The sequence below is a fragment of the Talpa europaea genome, assembly GCF_964194135.1.
Source record: "Talpa europaea genome assembly, chromosome: 8".
NCBI classification, from domain to species: Eukaryota; Metazoa; Chordata; class Mammalia; order Eulipotyphla; family Talpidae; genus Talpa; species Talpa europaea.
In genome coordinates, this window is record NC_140075.1 from 105,017,633 (window position 1) to 105,033,484 (window position 15,852).

Genomic DNA, 15,852 nt, shown 5'->3' on the forward strand with positions numbered 1-15,852 from the left:
CTGGTTAATGTTTTTGTTTTGTTTTGTTTTGTTTCCTCTTCTTTTGATGAATATACCCAATGTAAAATTTCTGTTTCTCTAAAATTGTGTATTAACTTCTAGAGAGCCTATGGTTCTCATTTTACTACAAGGGATGGTGGCACCAACTGAAAGACAAAGGAAACATTGGGATATCATAGCTTATCTTTATCAATGTTTTTGAAACCTCAGGTATGACGGTTTTACTTTATCATTGACTACTCCTATAACTTTGATTTAGGATCCTACTTTTACAAATATATATAATATACTTGTTTCATTTCAAAACCTATAACTATTTTTCACACATTATACCATTTGGTCCTCAAGCAATACTGCCAATTAGGTACATGACGGTTATTTTTTTAAACATTAAAATAGATTCATTGACCCAAATTAAGTAAAGTGATATTGAAAAGCATGTAATTGAATCCAGGAGTTTGGAAACAGATTAACATACACGATTAGTATTTCTCTGCTATAGGGGAGCATGATATCACTCAAACACTTTTACTTCTTAAAGTCCCTATATATTCGCTTGGTTCAAGTTCTTACCACTAGACATTTGCACCAATTTTATACACATTATCTTGACAATAAGGTTGATTCTTCAATTGGGTGAATGTTGATTTTATTCATTCACATATGCAATAAATAAATAATAAAAAATAAATAAAATTCTGGTTTAAAATCTAGATTTCAAAAATCAAGTTATTATGAACATTTAAAGGCCAATTATTTCTATAACATGAGAACAAATGCTATAAGAAAAATAGGGCCTCCCCGGTGGCGCAGTGGTTGAGCGCTGGATTGTAAAGCTGCCCGCAGCCTCTGCAGCACCAGTTTGATCCTCGGCCACCGGGTGAGGGTCCCACATGGCGCGCAGACCTCTCCTGCTGCCCGCTGCTCCCCTCAGCAGTGTATTTCTTAATCAGTCTGCCTGTTCTGTTCCCCGTTCTGTCTCTGGTGAATTCTCTCACCTTCCTGTGCTTCTGACTGTACCCAGTGCTTGTATAAATGAATAAATAAATCTTAAAAAAAAATTAAAAAAAAAAGAATGGAATTCTTTAAAATAAATAAATAAATAAATGCACTAAGAATAAGGGTGTTGCTTTAAGTAGTATGCAATTTACTTAACAGGTGTTGTGATATATAGACACGGATTAAATAATAAAGAATAGTACAATATGGAGTCAGTATTTATGAGTATAAGAAATCACAATATGGAGTTTGAAATGGTTGAAAAGATTATAAGGATAATTATTTGACTTAAAATATTTAATATTTAAAGGGTAACAAAACACACAACTTAAAATGAACATGGAGTTTTCATACTACAGAATTCCAATGCCCCTCAACCTTCGGTCACCTAAAAGTCCATGGATAATTATTTTGAGCTAAATTGGGGAGAGTTTTTATATCTCACTCAGGAACTTAACAATTTATTAAAGTCATGGGGCACCACCGAAAATTTGTGGGCAAGAGACCATCATGAAATTTCAGGGTTTTAGAAAAATAATCTAACATCCATCAAGTTATAGATGAATTATTTAGGAAGACACTGAAGGTGAAAAAAAATTAAGAAATTTACAAGAAAAATGGAGGGTAAAAGATAAGGAAACAAAATAAAATATGAACATTAGCAGTACAGGGGATTTTATGAATGTCACCTCCCATTTTGTGCCTCAATATTTAATAAGGATCTGGCATAGGCAGAGTAAGTACTCAATGAAAATGAGTTGTCTACTGCCACTTTACGTTATTTTTGCACTTCTGAGACTTTTTTTCTGATAGGATGTTCAATATAAATATCAAGGCAATCTTTCTTTAGACACATGCCGGTTAAGGTAAAGGATAATAAATAATACTCATGAATTAGTACTGTCAAAATATTTAAAATGCCAAAAGGAAATCTTAATTTGTAATGATTTCATGGATATAAATTTGTTTTCAACTGAAATAGTCAGTAATTCTTATATTGTTACAGTATTTTTGAAACCTTGGGCATCACAGTATTATAATAGTCATTAATCCATCAATAAATGTGGTTTTGGATCCTGGAGACAGCAGCAAATAAAACATGATATTTATGTACTGAAAATGTATGCAAATATGTACACACAGTACTAAGAAATTTTTTTTGATTCCATACAAAATATCAGGCAAGAACCAGAGGTTGAAATATGAAAAGCCTCTCCCCACATAGGAAGGAAGATTCAGGTTCTGTATCAGAATGAGAGAGGTTAAAGGACCCAATCTTTGAAAACCTTTATTTTCATTCCATCTTAACAATCCACATCATCAAGGTTACTCCACCTGGACCATCTTCCTTGTGCATAGGAAGCCCTGTGAAGACATGGAAAAGCAATAGATAATATTTCCAGTTCTCAGTCTTCCACACACCACTTTTGTGAGCTTGGATCAGTCACATAAATTCCAGAAGCTTCATTATCTCATCTGCAGGAAATAATGCAAGAATTAAATTAGGAAACATTGAATTCAGGTGCTGAGATGTATGAAACCATCGGCCTAATTTCAGGAGTTTAAATTTAGCTTGATCATCTTCCAAAAATTATATTAATAACTATGAAGAAAGAGAAAACCTTATAATTTAAAACAACAAATGGCATATTACAGAATAAGAACAGAATGTAGAATTAACCTTTATAGAGCTCAATTGTAGGGAATTCAAAGAAATTTCAGCTTGCAGCTAGCATTTCATAGAGCCAGGCTTCCTGCCCCTCTGCCTCCATCTATGTTCAGGTACAAGAAATGTTTGAGAAGCACTGAAAGAACAGGTAGAATAGAGCTGTGGACACAGTGGCTTCTCAGTTGTAGTTATTTTAGTTGTTGTCATTGTTTCTCATACAACAGACGTGAAATATTTCTTTTAATTGAAGGAAGTATATTTGCCATATGTTTCCAATAGTGTCGAACACAGTGGTTGGCACATCTCAGCATTAAGCATATGTTTTTGTGATTGCTCTCATCACCATTTATCTAGAAGATGCTTATGAATCTTCTTGAATGTTTTGCCTAAGATGTATAAACATTTGAAAGACATTGTTTCCTCTTTGCCTTCACCACCCCAAACCAAAATAATCTACATGTTCCGTGCTTTAAGTTAACAGCCAGAATGACTTCACTCAGTAAAAGCCTGGAAATAAATAACTGAAAGTTCAGATATGGTCACATACATACTCAGAGACATCACATAGAGCTTAGAAGAGGTTCTCTTTGAACATATGTGTGCATTTTTATGTATTTATATACATATATATATATATATATATATATAGACATTGAGATTCTTTGGGCACTGTTATTATTTATCAGAGACTAAATAATACTCCTTTCCCCCAAATCAGATGGCCAACATAGGTCTAAACTATCTGTGTGTCCCCCAAACTTAAAACTATTCTTACATAAGACAATTAGTAGAGAGAAGCAGAAGTGAAGGTAAAACTTGAATTGCTATAAAAACTCTAAAATCAGTAACAGAATACTTTTGGCCAAGATTTGGCATCAAGTGCCATGTGAGAATGCCCCTATGTAGTAATCCTTTCCCAACCAGTGTTCATTTCTAGCAAAGTGTCAATAATGAAGCATCATTCTCCAACAGAATTAAAATAGGACTATAATAAATAACTCAATTAAAATATTTGTCAGGGACTCACTGGTAGTGCAAGGGTTAAATTCTCAGCACTATCAGGCTATTGCCAGGCACTGTATCCTGAGTTTGATCCCCAGCTAGGTACCTGACCCACATGGCACAGCAGACTTCTTCTGCCTGCTATTCCCCTCAGCAGTGCATTTCAACAGATCTACCTGTTCTGTTCCCCACTCTGTCTCTGGTGAATCTTCTCATCCCCTGCACCTCTGGCCTGGACCCCAGTTCTTGTTGCATAAATAAATAAAATAAATCTTTTAAAAAATTGAATACTAAGTGGATGGGAACTATCCTTTCCTTTTGAAAAGTACATCCTCAAAGTCCTCTGTCATTTTTTTTTCTTATGTCTTTCTCATGAAAGCATTATAGTTTTATATTGCTGCCTTTTCATATACTCTTCATTTTCTGTTCTGATCATGAATATAATACTTATCTTTCTCTTGTTATTCTGTACTCCATGTGCAGTCTCTTTCTGGAAGGTGTATAGATAGATAGATGATAGATAGATAGATAGATAGATAGATAGATAGATAGATAGATAGATAGATAGATAGATAGAATTATAGGGGCCATAATCAAAATCAGTTCAGAATCAATGAACTTTATGTGAAAATTAGTCACTTTATCTTGCAAAGTGTCATAGTCACACCCCATTATTACTCTTGATTATTGCTGTGCCATTTAAATAAATAGTCCTTGTTTTCTCAGCCTCTTGCATTAATATTAAGGTATTTAAGACCAAGGAATAAACTTTTCGGTTCTCCTACTTTCCTCTGTTATTTCTTAAACACCCTGAAGTGGCCATTACTATATTTTGAGACGAGCCATGCTCACCAGTCTGTAACAATAAAAATTTTATTCAGAAATTATTTGATTGACTGTCACTGTCATTTTGCTCCTTAGGAGCCAAGAGAACTGCCATTGTGGGGAATTGTGCATGTTAAAGTTAGGCTACATGGGGAGAATCACTTGCTTTATAATTTAAGGCAGAGGTATATTTCTGCAGCACCTAGAATACTTAGAAAGGAAATAAATGACAATGAATATGTGCCCTGATTACACAGAGGTCCCTTGGCAAAATAGCAACACAGGGAAGCTTGACAGCTCCACTTTCATTTGCTGGTGGAGGCAAGTTTGGTTAGTCTTTCCCTTTTGTGAGCCATTAAAAAATCCCACAAATGCAAGGAAATTTCCACTTTTCAATAATCAGCACTGTTAGCAGGTCTTAGCTGTTCTTTCTCTCAAGATACATGAGGTAAATTCTGTGCCACTGGCTAGGAATAAGAAAAAAAAAAGCTTTGCAAATAGTAATACATGTATAAATATTTAAATGTAGCCTGTTGTTATTAGCACATTTGAGTTCATTTTCTTCTTAGAACACCAGTGTGAAGTAGGCAGAGCAAATATTATCATCTCCCGCTGACAGATGAGAAAACACACAGCTAATCTGTCTAGCACTCATGGAAGACATCACTAGTAGATCACATAATTCCTTCCTCTAGAGTTGATATCATACTACATAATCCTTCTTAACTCAATGTTCCAAGAAGCTATCCAAGTACTGTCATCAAGGAGGGATTTATATGCTCAGAAGTGAGTTTATGGCCTCTAACTCTCCAAGAATGTACAGTTCTAAAATACCAGAACAAGTTTAAAAGTAACCAAGTCTATGTTACTCTTGAGCACCACGCCATGATTCCACCATTGCAACAGTAATCTCTGATATGCATTATATTCTCCCTTGTTAAGTATTCCTTTTTGTAACATTCTTTCAAAAAAGGAAGAGAGAAAAAAAAGTTGACAGTTTGCAATACTAGATGAGATAGTTTGCATTTCATCTTATATTAAAAAAGTGAAAAACATGTTTAATGTATGTGACTGATTAGATACTTTTATCTTAAAATGGCTACATTTGAGAGATTAAAAAAAATATATTTCATAAGTACTTCAAGTAATTACTAAAAATTTGAACTCATTGGTCATTGTCCATCATTGGTTGCCATTGATTGAACATTATATATAGATAAAATGAATATCAGTTGAGTCATGTGAATAGTTCAATACTAATTTTGTGTAAAATGCAAAGAGATAATATTAAAGCTTTCATTTAAAAATGATAATTATTGGATTATGTATTTTATGAAACAAATACCTATATATCACTTACTGTATTATAAACTCAGTTTTTTTCTCTCTATTCTCCAATGTGGATGCTGTAGCATCCACTCCATTTTCATAAATTCATGTATGGAAATCAGTTGTCCATATGCAGGCCTCAGGTGAAATGATAAACACATATTTGGGAGTGAGGCATCATTACTTGTGTTTCAAATATAGAGACTTTCTCTGTGGTATCTGCTTAACTGTCAGCTTTAAGCCAACTTAATTCAAGGATTATAGAAATAAGACAATGCTCTAATTCAACACATTTGTAAGTGTTTACAGATCATAATAGTAGCCCTCTTCCAGCTCTCAGAAAAAAAAAAAAGTTGACAAGTCAGTTACAAAATGAAATTAAATAAAATCCTCCAATGGAATTAATTAGCCAAACTTGGCCTAAGCACCATTTAAGGAAAATTGCATCTTTTAATTTGTATCAGCAAGAAGGAATATTATGCCTGGAGGAGACCAAAAAAGCAGTGGAGCTCATGGCAATGTCTATCAAAATGAGATTAATAAGTCCAAGGGATGCAAATTCACCTTCATAAGTATTTGCTTTCGATTTAGAATTTTCATTTCAATGATAATTAAAAGTTAATTATCATATTAAAATAATTATCATATTGTGTGTCATCTTGATGACTACATTGTAGCCAAATAATGCCCCTCAATTTCAGTGCTATTTTGTAATTTTTTAAAAAAGATTTATTTATTTATGCATACAAGAGCTGGGGCCAGAAGTGTGGAGGGTGAAAGGATTCACCAGAAACAGGATTGGGAGGAGAACAGGTGGATCTACTGAAATACACTGGTGAGGGGAGCAGTGGGTGATACAGGAGAGTTCTGCTGCACCATGTGGGTCACCTCCCTGGCCAGGGAATCAAACTCATGCTGCTGTGGACACCTATAGCTTCAGAGTGCAGAAACTTAACCTCTTGCCCCACCAGGGAGTCTTTATTTTGTAATTGTGAGAATTTCATTTGCAATTATTTTATTATGTTAATAACAACCTACAGTGAAAATATTTTTTTTTTTCATTTGATTTCATACAGACTGCTACTAGGTATGCATATCCTAATGTTAAAATGACAAAAAAAAATCATCTCTTCTAATACACATATTTAGAATTACTGTGCCAATTATAAAGAAAAATAAATATTTTCAGTGACAATTTGATATTGAATTACTTCTTCATTGAGGTACAGAGTATCATAAATTTCTGCAAAATTTAAAAAACAAGTAAAATTACCACTTCTCCTCTCTCTTTCTACTTCTGGTAATGTCTCCTATGTCAGGTAACAAATGGAGTGACCAGGAGCTTAGATGGGAGGTAGATCTATTGTGTTCTTTTGCTAGGTCTTCCATAACAAATGCCACAGACAGAAACAAGAAATGGATTTACTTAAGGTAGAAGTCCAAGATGAAGGTATTGGCATATTTTGCTTCTCCTGAGGTTTTACCCCTTATCTTGCAGAGGCCACTTTCTCTCTGTGTCCTAAAAGGTCCTTGCTCTGTTTGTGCATGTGTCTGACATGGTTGTTTCCTATATGCCAATTATCCTTTTCTTATCAGGACATTTGACAGATGTATTACGACCCACACCAAGGATGCATTTTAAAGGCTTTGTCTCTAAATAGAGTTACATTTTGAGTTACTTCTTGATAGGATTTCAAAGATGAATTTTATTGGGCACTGAGCTCAACCAATACATATATATGTACACACACATTTGCAGATATGTCCAAGTATAATTTATTGCTAAGCATCCTGTTGTTAGATTAGCCCAGAGTATCATTGCTTTCAACATCCAAATGAAAGAACTTATCTTAATATAAATATTGCCCACAGTGTTCAGCATCAGGAGGATATTAATAATCAGGGAGAAACAAGGTTTAAAGCATACAGAACAAGAAACAAGTCTATGGGAAATCATTTCATTTACCATTTATTGACTTGAAAGCTAAAAATTCAGTTATTAGCCTGTCAAAAGGGGACAAATCTGCCATTGGGATTATTGATAATGCAACAAGCACAATTATATAACAAATATGTATTTTTTCTTTATAGAAATCATGTAAAATTCACTAGTGTTTCCTCTATAATTGGGCACAAATTTGATACATTGTAAAAACAGACTCTGCCTCTGAGTAAAGTCACACATTTTACACATTTCAACATATCAGACCACATTTTGAGTACAGAGTCATCTAAAATCTGGTGGTACCAGGCCTCCCTGGTGGTACTGCAGGTTGAGTGCCACGCTATGAAGCTGTCCTCAGCCTCTACAGCTTGGGTTCGATTCCCAAACAGGGAGATACCCACATGGTGCTGCAGACCCCTCCTGTTGTGCCAGCTGCTCCCCTCAGCAGTGTATTTAAGTCAGTCTATCTATTCTGTTCCCCACTGTCTCTGCTGAATCCTCTCACCCTCCACAGCTCTGGCCTGTACTCCAGTTCTTTATGCATAAAAATAAATAAATATTAAAAACAATCTGGTGGTACCAAAGTAAGCACTATACACAATTTTTAGCAATGCTGAAAAATGACCTGAAGAAGCGAAGTTTCCAGTGACAAAAGTACATCAATGACTCAAGCATAACAGTAATTTTACCACAGAATTCTGTAGTTGAAAATAACATCACAGCAATTTAAATGATTTTAAATTGCTCTATGCTTTGATCATAAATTCATCTCAATGGGCCTCCCCTGGTGGAGGAGAAGTTCAGCGCTAGGCTGCGAAGCTGCCCGCAGCCTCTGCAGCGCAGGTTCAAATCCCGGCTGCCAGCGAGTGTCCCACATGGCATGCAGACCTCTCCTGCCTTGCCCGCTGCTCCCCTCAGCAACGTAATTCGGTCCATCTGCCTGTTCTGTTCCCCGTTCTGTCTCTGGTGAATTCTCTCACCCTCCTGCGCTTCTGACTGTACCCAGTGCTTACATAAATAAATAAATAAATCTTTTTTTAAAATAAATAAATAAATAAATTCATCTCAATGCATCAAAAACTTAATGAGAAACACATTGTGCGCTATTTTTTTTAAAGATTTTATTTATTTTTATACAAGAACCGGGATACAGGCCAGATGTGCGGGAGGGTGAGAGGATTCACTTGAGACAGAGCGGGGAACAGAACAGGCAGACTGATGAAATACACTGCTGAGGTGAGCAGCAGGCGAGACAGGAGAGTGGGATTCTCCTCATCTGGCCGGGATCGAACCCGTGCAGCAGGAGCAGCTGTGGACAGCTTCACAGTGCGGCGCTCAACTGTCTGCGAAACCAGGGAGGCCCAATTGTGCGCTATTTTAAAATTTTTACATTTAAGATCTTTGGCAGTATTTTTATAGATATATAAATAGCTGTGGCATCTTTTCTCATATTAATAACAATAACTTTTATACTTAATTTTGTATAAAGATTTCCAATTTTCTGAAGAGCTGCCTACATTGTTTAAGCTTCAGATTCCACAAAATTTGTCTCTGTCCAAATTGCATGGATTGATGTGCTACTGAATTCTTAGAGGTAAATGAAGATGAATGCAGTGTGTGGATTAAACATACTAATGATGACTTTACACTGGACAAAGCCCCTGTGGACCAATACATGCTTATGCATACAACTACTAAAGCAGTTTTTATAGATGGAAGTGGCCATAGAAATGAGTGAATCTGGTATACAGCTTTTAAGATGAGTAAAAGTTACTCATAAGTTAAATTGATGAGAGCTTTGGGGTAAGAAAATAATGTTAAGCTATGACTTTTTAAAAGTTTTTGTGTAGTGGGCCTCCTTAATGGCCTAGGGGTTAGGTCTCAGCACTATCACTGTTAACAGCCTGAGTTTGATTCCAAGCCAGGGAGCTAACCCACATGGCAGAGCAGACCTCTTCTGTCTCACCCTCTGCTCCTCAGCAATGTAATTCATTAAATCTGCCAGTTCTGCTCCCCACTCTGTCTCTGGTGAAGCCTCTCACCCCAATCCCCCCAACTTCTGGCCTACACTCCAGTTCTCCTAACAGCAAACAAACAAACAAAAATTTTGTTTTGCTTTATTGAATTCATAAACTTGGTGTTAGAATTGTTACACAGTAACAAAATAAAATTAAATCCACTTTTTAAAGTATATGATTATGCAACATTATTGTAAGCATTGTTATAAATGCAGTATTAGGCTTCATTTGGAACATTTGTTAAGATTTTGTGTTTATTCAAGTATGAGTAAGTAAACAAAAAGTAGTCACTGCATATTACAGTGTGTTAAACTGACCAAGTTGGAAGTCTGGTGTGTTTTTCGTCCTGCAACTAGTTAACACTGGCAAATGGAACAATTTTGTGGTAACACAATTATCTCATCTTTTGTAGGGCTTAAGTGAGAAATTCTCCAATAATCTCCTTAAGTTACGGATCACTATGAGTCCATAGTCAATGAACTTCAGATGGAATATGGTAACTGCTATGCCCGGAGAAATGGTTCAGTGTCTTGGCTTCTTTCTCTGTCTCCATCCTGACAAATACTTAAGGGATGTTAGTCCCATAATGTGCTTTATAAATCCAGCAGGGATCACAGAAAATGCTAAAACATCTATGTTCAAAGTTTACTGTGCTCCAATTTCTGTTGGTAGCCACAGAAATTTCATTAAAATTTAAGTCACATCAAAGATTTTTTCTAAAAGTTTAGCATATATTTTATATAAGTCTAATGATTCCCATATATACATGTTGCCTGATATTTTTTTCTCTCAACATTTTATTTATTAATTTCTGAAATATAAAGTTGTATTTTTGTTGCATGTTATGTTAACATGCTTGACCTTTGTATCAGCACAGCATGACTTAATATAGTTACTTTAAATTTTCCTTTAAAAAACAATATACTTTATTTGGGAGGTAAATAGTTCATTGAAATAATAACTGGGCACACAGGCTATTATTTTTTCATTATTTTATTTTATTTAGTGTTTATGAATATCAAACTTGGAAAGTGTGCCCTCCAACTTAAAACTTGATCCTTTAAAATATATAAATATTCCTCCTGTAACAAAAATAAATTTAACTCTACTGTTGAGAAAACAGAAATATTTGGCATAGGTCTCTGAAGGAACTTATGTTTCAACTGCAAGAAGAAACATTTTAGAATCCATCTAGAAACGTTTGGTAGAATAGTAAGTTTGGTGATGTTGAAGTTCTGCCTTGGAGGGGATAAAAGGTACATGGGGAGGTGGTGAAGATGAAAACCAGCCACAAACTCACTTACTCAATATTAGCCAAAGTTCAATATAGAATAATATGCAACAATGATATAACAGTCTAAACACGTTCAATGCCTAGAAAGTAGGTTGGAAGCTTAGAACCAATGCTCCCTCAGAGACAATATTCAACATATTTGTAAGACTTTGAAGATGAAAATGTTTTATCGTTCATAGATGATATCTTGTGCACAAGATCAATAATTTCCAGGATGCTGGAGACAATCACAAAACACACAGAGTAGCACTAAGTCTTAGATCACCTTCCACCATTCTCTGGTGTATAAAAGCCAGACCACCACTGACCACCTCAGTTGTCTCTTTTCTATTGTCAGTGTAAATGCTTGCTCCTTGGGACACCCACGGTTTGCTTCCTCCTCTTGCTCCTTGCGACATGCCAGGTGTAGCATAGTGTGACCGCAGAGATTTGTGGATGCTCTGTGGTACAGAAGGACATGAGTTGTCTTCATGTTATTCTTGGTTGAAGGCCAGTGAATTGCTGGAGCCTCAGCATGGTCTTTTGCATTTAGGTTCCTTCCATTAACATGACAATGATTTCATGCCTTTTTTTGGAAGTTTCATAATGTAAGGGAGTAGAGCCATTTTGAGTGACAGCATTCTCTTGAGTACCTTGTCCCAGAAGAGCTTTTAAAATTTCATCCCAGCCAGTATACAGCAATATGGAGAGACCAATCTGTCTCATCTTTCTCTTTTTTTTTTAAGATTTATTTATTTATTTATTTATTATTTTATTTATACAAGCACTGGGTACAGTCAGAAGTGCGGGAGGGTGAGAGAATTCACCAGAGCCAGAGCGGGGAGCAGAGCAGGCAGAAGGACCGAAGTACACACTGCTGAGGGGAGCAGTGGGCGGCAGGAGAGGTCTGCGCGCCATGTGGGACCCTCCTCCAGTGGCCGGGGAGCAGCCGGGGATCGAACCAGCGCTGCAGAGGCTGCGGGCAGCTTCGCAACCCAGCGCTCAACCGCTGTGCCACCGGGGAGGCCCTCATCTTTCTCTTTCACTGGAATTCCACATTGTAGCACAAATACAATTTCTGTGTCTCTGACTAAGTCCCACACAATGCAGTTCTGCCATTCTGCTCAGTCCTAGTAGCCTGGGGTTTATGGGCCAGCATGATCTCCTTCTTCTTCAGCTTCCCAGAACAGCCATGTTGCAGATCACCAGCTGGTTACACATCCTTCCATTTCATGTTCCCAGAATGTCTCCTAATTTTTAAGATTACATGTCAGGCTGGATTAGGGTCTACCATAAGGACCCATTTTAAAAACCCTTATCAATTTTACTTCAGTCAATCATATCATGTAGAATTACTCCAATATTTTAGGAAAAAAATTTTGTTAGCTTTATATTGTTATTCAGCTTTGTACAACATCATTACAAATAATTTCAACTGCCTTATTTAATAGTTAATAAATACTTAATGTAAATATATATAAAATTTTTATAGTTTAGCCATCGCATTGAAGTACAATATTTTGTTAAGATATAAAAAATGTTAATATTAGTTTTTGTGGAGCTGTCTTCTAAGTTATGAGAATTATCAAGCTGGCTAATATTTAGGAATCTGATATCTAAACAAGATCAGAAAACATATAATAGGCTTTCCTGAGTGAGGGTCTCTCAATGTGTTTTTCAAGCAAAAACTAAATAGATGGATCTCTAGAAAAAAATCCAGAAGAGGAAATCTTGAAAATTGTATAATCTTTCTATAGTTTCTTGGGAAAAAGGCTGATTTGTTTAAAAAGACATATTAACTCAATTTTAAAATGTGTGATTTGTTCAGTGCAATTTGATACTTGATTTGAACTTGGAGAGGATACAGGATCTTAGGATTATTTCTAGTGGTGCAATCTAAAACCTTGTGTGTTTTTTTTTAAAGATACAAGAACTGGGGTATGGGCCAGAGGTGTGGGGGATGAGGTGATTCACCAGAGACAGAGTAGGGAGCAGAACAGGCACACTGACTGATATTACACTGCTGAGCGGAGCAGTGGGTAAGACAGGAGAGATCTGCGGCGCCATGTGGGTCAGCTCTTTGGCTGGGGATCCAACTCGTGCTGCGGACAGAGACTGTGGACAGCTTCACAGTGTTGTGCTCAACCCCTTGTACCACGAGGGAGGCCCCTAAAATCTTGCATGTTTTTAATGTGGTCTGACAAATAATTGGCAAGAATATTTTCTAAAAGGATATAAGAGACAACAGGATACCACCCAACATGATGTTATTAGTCTCATTAAAAGCTGCAATATTTAAAATAATATAATACACAAAATATACATCAACGGAAACTCATGAATAGATCAAATGACATATAAAAGTTCAATGTAATGAAAACAATAAGCTTTAAAAACAAGTGGGTAAGAAAAGATTGTGATAAATAATGCCAAGATAACATTATAACAATTTTGATCAAACATTATAAAGGATGAAATTTAACCTATTTGTTACACCACCTTTATAAGTAAATTTGAATGGAATAAAGGATTTCATTTTACAAACAAAATATCAGAGCCAACAATTCTAGTCAAAACAAAAACGCATACATCAGAATTTACAAGAAATGTCACTTTCCCTGCTTTTTAATAATGAAGATATCCCTGAAGAAAACTTGGAGAGATTTAATACGCACAAATACAAAAGCCCTGTATACTTAATACACTTTTATTTTATTTTTTTTAATAGAGGCATTTTTTTTATTTTATTTTATTTATTTGTTTGTTTGTTTGTTTATACATGCACTGGGTACAGTCAGAAGCGCGGGAGGGCGAGAGAATTCACCAGAGCCAGAGCGGGGAGCAGAGCAGGCAGAAGGACCGAAGTACACTGCTGAGGGGAGCAGCGGGCGGCAGGAGAGGTCTGCGCGCCATGTGGGACCCTCCTCTGGTGGCCCGGGAGCAGCCGGGGATCGAACTGGTGCCGCAGAGGCCGCGGGCAGCCTCGCAACCCAGCGCTCAACCGCTGCGCCACCGGGGAGGCCCTACTTAATACACTTTTAAAAAGTGCCAGTTAATATCTATTCTGCATAAAAATTTTATTCAGTTTACAACATTAATTCACTAATAAATACATGAGTATGGTACATGAATGGACAGATCACACCTACCTTAAAAACTTATAAAATACAAGCAAGTGAAACAGTCTTTTAGATATACAAAGTGGCCATCTTATTGGATAATTGAGAAGGCCATCACTCTTGGCCTGAGAATTTCAGTAAAGATTTTGAATAATCACCATATAAGCACAAAGTAAGAGTACTACCAATCTTATTTTGAAAAAGAAATTCTGCCCCTGGATTTTCTTCTAATCAGACAACACATATAAAAATATGAGGATGTTCTTCACAGGAGTATCTAATATAGCCTCAAATTGAATGAAACAATTCCCCTAAGATATGCAAATCAAGTCACATGGACATAAAATTTATTCAGGAACTAAAACAAAGCAATGGATGCAATAGTTCAAGTAATCTGTTATACACTAAATGCATGATTATGTAAACAGGAGTACACATTTTAGCTAATATGCAGTCATAAAAATTGTTTTGTGTTTGGGTGGTTAGATGATAGATAGTTTAATTATATGTTTTTTAAGTCAATGTCACTGCTTTATAAAGAATCCCCTCAAAAATAATATTTTCATTTCCATTTACCACTTTTGGCACATGACGTTGAAATGAGTTCAGGTATTGCTTTCTTATTTAAGGTAAGAAGTTCAAGTTCATTTTCAGTCTATTGTAGATGATTTTGAACCTCTTTTTTTTTTTGTTTTGGTGTGTGTTTGTGTGCCTGTGTGTGTGTGTGTGTGTGTGTGTGTATTTCTCTGCCACTCAGCCAACCAATCTGCGGAGAAATAGGCATTGTTCCCGAGCATGGGAAAGCTCCCCGAAGCAATGTGAACTGTGCTCTTTCAACCTACTGCTTCCTGCCGCTCCAGCCTCACAGTAAAGGATGTAAAGTGGCATTATCTTTTTCCTATCTTGACAGATACCAGGTTGAAAGAACACCAGTCAGTCCCCAGGCAATAGATCACCCTTTGTTCTATTTAACCTAGATTGCCCAACGACAACCTCAACCTCAGAGGCTGGAGCAGGCTGAGCGCTCTGATCCTCGGAGGAGAAATCCCCTCTGCTGAAGTTTCAAATGCCAGGTGTCTCCTTCGTGATCGTTGGTGATGTGTTTTCACTTTGCTTTGCTTTGTTTATGACTAATGACAAAGTATTATGTGTTCATTTTTTAAACAGGGATGGAAATAAATTATTGGAATGTGCTGGAATCTAATATTTAGACAGCAGCCCCCAACATCCTCTCCCAACATACACATTCTGGAATTCCATCACAGGAGGCTTACAGGGAGACGCCATGGGCTCCGTACCAAGGATGTCTATTTCGTTTCATTTTGTTTTATTTCACTTCATTTCTTTCTTGATCTTCAATGTGTGCTCTGACAGACGTGAAAACAGGCTTTCGCGATACCCAAAAGATCAAAGAGAAAATCCTGCTCTCAAGTTGCTCAAGGTCTAGTGGGGGAGACAAATTAAGAGAGTCTGGGAGCAGCGATGTGGGGGGTGCTACAGAGACAAACAGCAGACAGACAAACGTCTTTGCATGTCCCTAGACTTTCAGTGGGTGCAGACTTTATGGAGAGTCCCTTACAAAAAGAAAGAAGTCTCCTGACTTGTCTTGAAGAACCTTTAGACATTTGGAGACGTGCAAAGGAAGAAAATAAGAAAATGAAGAATGTTAAAGC